We start from the raw sequence: 4,906 nt of genomic DNA, 5'->3' as shown, positions 1-4,906 counted from the left end.
TCAGCGACCACTGCCCGCTCCACCGCGAGACTTCTACTGTCTTTCAACGAAGTTTGGTTTGGTTCATTTTGTTTAACGTCCTATTAACAGCTAAGGTCATTTAAGGACGGCCTCCTGTGGTGAGTGCGTATGTGTGTTTTGGGAGGCTGCGGTATGTTCGTGTTAAGTCTCCTTGTGATAGGCCGGACTTTTTGCCAATTTATAGTGTTATCTCACTGAAGCATACTGCCGAAGACACCCAGCAGCACATCCCACCCGGTCACATTATACTGACAACGGGCGAACCAGTCGTCCCACTCCAAATATGCTGAGCACTAAGCAGGAGTAGCAACTACCATTTTTAAAGACCCTGGTATGTCTCGGCTAGGGTACAGAACCCAAAGCCTACCTCACAGCGGCGAACGCTCAACTAAAGGCCAAACGTGAGGCATTGTCAAGGGAGACATTAGGAAGTAGAAAGTTGTTAAGAAAGAAGAGAAAAGATAAGATCCCAAGTTTAAGTCGCCTCTTACGATCATGCAATGGGGGCAGCAGGTACAATTCTTACGCCCTACCTGCAGGGCAGACTTAGACTCTTTGTAGTCCGTAACTTCCAGTGTTTGAAATCCCCTGAAGGTTCTGTCAGAAGTCGCCCCCAATATCCGTCGTCGGATTCCATTGGCGAGATATCAGTACAAGACATTTGTATATACCACATTTTGTTCAAAGATCAAAAATCATCTTCATATACAGATATATTATTCACACGGTAAACTCTATTTTTATAGAGTAGTATGATTAGGAAATATTTTCATCTTTTTTTTTTAAATATTTGTTTTTATTTCAAAGGAGAGTTTTTTTTCTCAATACAGTGACAATAATAGATCAGTCAAACTAAATTATGATATATTTGAAAACAAAATATCTCTCATATCATCACTCATACAAATTATACAAAGAAAATATTGATCACTGATGACTGCATCCAGAGAACTATTATTTCATTTAATATTATACCGTATTGCTAGTTCTAAGGGAAGTGAAATGAAAGAAAGATAAGTTGATAATAGGACAGAAATGGTAAGAAGGAAAGAAGATATAAGGACAAAGAACAAGTAGGTCATGGAAGGAAGTCAAACTAGAGATAAATATTATACCGTAATTGAAGTCAAAGGGTCAATTTCTTCTCTTACCCTGGACTGAGATATCCACAGTTTTACTGTTGTGACATTTTGTTATCTCAACCTAGGGAAAAGGCAAACTACACGTGCTCTTTACACGTTCTCAACAATTGTATGACGTCGCGGCAACAATATAATGACGTCACGGTAACATTACCGCGATGTCACATCGACAATTGAATAACGTCACGTCAACATCGTCATGCATTGATGTATAACGTCCATATTAGATACATAAGAGGGTAAACAGGGTAAGAGAAAAATAAGCATTCACCCCCATGGAAGTGAGACAGGGGAATCTCAACCCTCGGGGGTAAGATACTTACGTTGCCAAGAACTCGGCAAGCCAAACTAAAGAATCTATCCCCTTGGGTTGACCTTCTCCTGTCTCAACTCCCTGTCCCAAGGGGGTGGAAGATTCTATGAGTCAAACATATATCCAGAAAAAAGAATCCGCAGTCAGTAGTTATCCGCTATGTAGCCAATGGCCATTGTGATCAGTTTAAATTTGGGGGAAACCCACGTCAATACAGCGATAATCCAAATACAGTGCAACATATATATGGTTATACGATTAGAATAGTGATTAATACTAAATTCGGCGTCAAATAAGATCGTAAACATAATGAAAAAACAAATCTTTCATTGTAATAATATATTCGTAGTGTGTAGGACACAATACTGTTAAACAATAAATGCACATTTGTATATTTTTTTTAAATAAACGTAGCTGTTTTACCGAGAACTCGACGAAAATGAAACATTTTTGATATGAAATATAGATAAAAAATATGAAAATATATAAAATGTAGTGTTTCTTCCCTCTATCTTCTTCCCATATCCCCCTGATATTTCTAAAGGCATCTCCAATAAAATAAAATCATTACTGCTATCAGCAGAGTATCCAGACAGAGGGGGCAATCCTACTAATAAGTAGCAACCTCCAATGATGGCACACAACGAAGCTGTAGTGCAGCATCAGCAGAACGTACATGGAGCTACTTTCGCACAAAATAGGGGAAGGCCTATTGGGGCTTAAAAGGACCTTTGATTGCACGGCGGTGCACATTCGCACCTGTGTTTTGAAAGAAAACCGAATTCTTCTTGCGAAAACATACCACTTTATACGAAAGAAAATCGATTTTCCCAGGTGTACATATTTTCTACACATGTTATATATCACTGCAAACTTTTCATGTTCAACAAAATTCAGGTTTCAGAAGGTTTCAGAGTTTTCTAGACATTTACATATTAATTTTGTTTCAAAAGTTAAAAATTAAGTACTGGTATGTATTAAATTCTTATTTATTTTGGGGTTAGTATGTAGGAGGTTACTCTTGATTTGTCTCCAGTAAGTATGAAGGAGGTAACTGTTAATTTGTCTCCTCTGGAAGACTAAGTACAGTTCACCCCTTCCAGTACGGTTACTAATCCCTGCCAAGTCTGTTACCTCTTTAAAGCCAGACACTCCTATAACCCAGGTAAAAGGTGAAAGGGGCGGACTAAAATATAAAACAGGCAAGAGATTGAGAGATAAATAGGATTTGTTGTACGGAAATATTAATTGACACATTTCCTTGCCCATGGTGGATTTCTTTTCAATTTCAACGCCATATTCAGAACTCAAATTGCCAATAACACCAACAGTTAATGTTGACACCAAATGAATAACGGAATCAAATAAGATATAAAGAAATATTTCCATCGTGTGGCATGATAGAGTTTATCTTGACCTCCTGTTTTTGGCTCTTCTCTCGAATATCTCATGATCGAGACCATATCGCACCGAAAAAAACCGAATTGTGTAAAAGATAAAAAGAAAAGAAACAATGCTTTCCGACACTTACCTATACCTATGCCTATAAGCACCTTAAATCTTATCCCTTTCTCTTCAATGTCATATCGAAACGAAATCATAATACACCATGTGGAGCCTAGACTGCAGCCCCCCCCCCCCCCCCCCCCCCCCCCTCCGTCCTCCTTCGCCCTATATGTCTATCCTATGTCTCTTTAACATCACACTCTGGAACTTAAGAACCAACAGTCCATTATTTCTTCGACTAAAATGCTGTTTTACAAAATACTACATGTCCTTAAAACGTCAGTTATTTTTTTGTTGAAAAAGTGGTACAGTCAGTCTCGGAATAAAGGAAGGGGTTTTGTACCATTTCTTGGAGGGCCTCCGCGGCCCCCAGACCCCTCGCCATGATTCCCTCTCTTCCGATGATCGTTGATATCCCTGCTAAGTGCTCACCATCACAAGATCACAACAACACTGATTACAGAAGCAGAGATGAAACACCATTTCTATCGCTTACAGGGCGGGAAGAATCGCGACGAGAGGGCGCGGTTTAGGGCCTACCAGGGACGTCTATGCACGTGCACCATGCTGGAAGGGGCTAGATCGTTTTGTACAGAACGACACTGGTCTTCACGATATATCAAATCAAATTTATCAAATAGCTTGTTTCTTTTTCTTGTTGGTATAGAGGATTATTATGATTAAATGTCGCATATTTTAAAATAAATTGAAGAAATTGACTATTGTTACCATAATCATACACAATACTTTCTGATGTTTTAATACTCACTTGCATATGCCAGAGAAATACACGCCACCAAATAAGGAATTGTCTCCAGCTTCATTGTGGTAATTTCTTGATAAAGGATATATATTTACATGGTGTAAATTTAACAATAAAAATCTGTCGTTTGTGTATTGAATACAAGCTTCATATTAACACTGTAAATATGTTATATCTGTACTTAAGATACGAGGGTACAAAGTCAGTATCATAATTCCATTGCCGTATCAATGTTTGTATGTAACCCATCGCAAATGAACGGCGTGAAATGTTCATTTTACAGGAGTTAAAGTTTATCGACGGAAATAATACGTCTTCATTTAAAAGTTTCGCCAATACAGAATTGACACATATTAGTTTATAAAGATTTTAACTATTTCAAACAACGTTCAAAAATTTTGTTTAAATTCCATGAAGCTGTGCATGCTTAAAACGACTTCGTCCATAGTTGTTCATCAGTAAAGATGGGTGAGCTTAATGCATTTTTGAAAACAAAGAAGTTATCTTTATACTCGTCAATTGGGATTAGTTAGCGATGTGAATGAATGAATACACTAATATATTTTTAATTATTGAATACACCAATTTAAACGTCACAAAATTCAATATATCGTCTTGTATCACAGCAAGTATTTTCTGTCCAACTCACATTAAGATGACAATACTTCGGTTATATAAATGATGCTACAAGGGTCAGAGAATATGTGTGATATCGTTATCAATACAGAGTCATGTATCTACGTATATATGACCTACTGCAAACATATATTTGATTATTTTAAAATCTGTTGCGACAGACAAACTTTGACATCTTGACATCACGAAAAGATAAATTGTTTTAAAACTTTTAACAAATATGGTGAGTAAATCAAGCGATATTTTAAAATCAGGAATAATCGGTGATATACAGTTAAGTAGTATCACAGGAACTTGACATACATTCCCGACCACACGGTATTTATAACACACATATTTATATATGTGCCTGTTAAGAGGCTAGGAATATGTGCCAAATCCCTGTGTTTGGTGTAAACTTATTTTGTAATAGAACTACGTTTGTTACAATGCTCCTGTTGAACATGTGCATACTTATTCGAAGTGTATGTCGTATATGCACAGGGATCTGCTTCTCGTTAGGTATAGTAGGAGTAGGGGCTGATA

The sequence above is a fragment of the Pecten maximus genome, chromosome 11 (genome assembly GCF_902652985.1).
Source record: "Pecten maximus chromosome 11, xPecMax1.1, whole genome shotgun sequence".
Lineage (NCBI taxonomy): Eukaryota > Metazoa > Mollusca > Bivalvia > Pectinida > Pectinidae > Pecten > Pecten maximus.
This window is presented reverse-complemented; position numbering follows the sequence as displayed.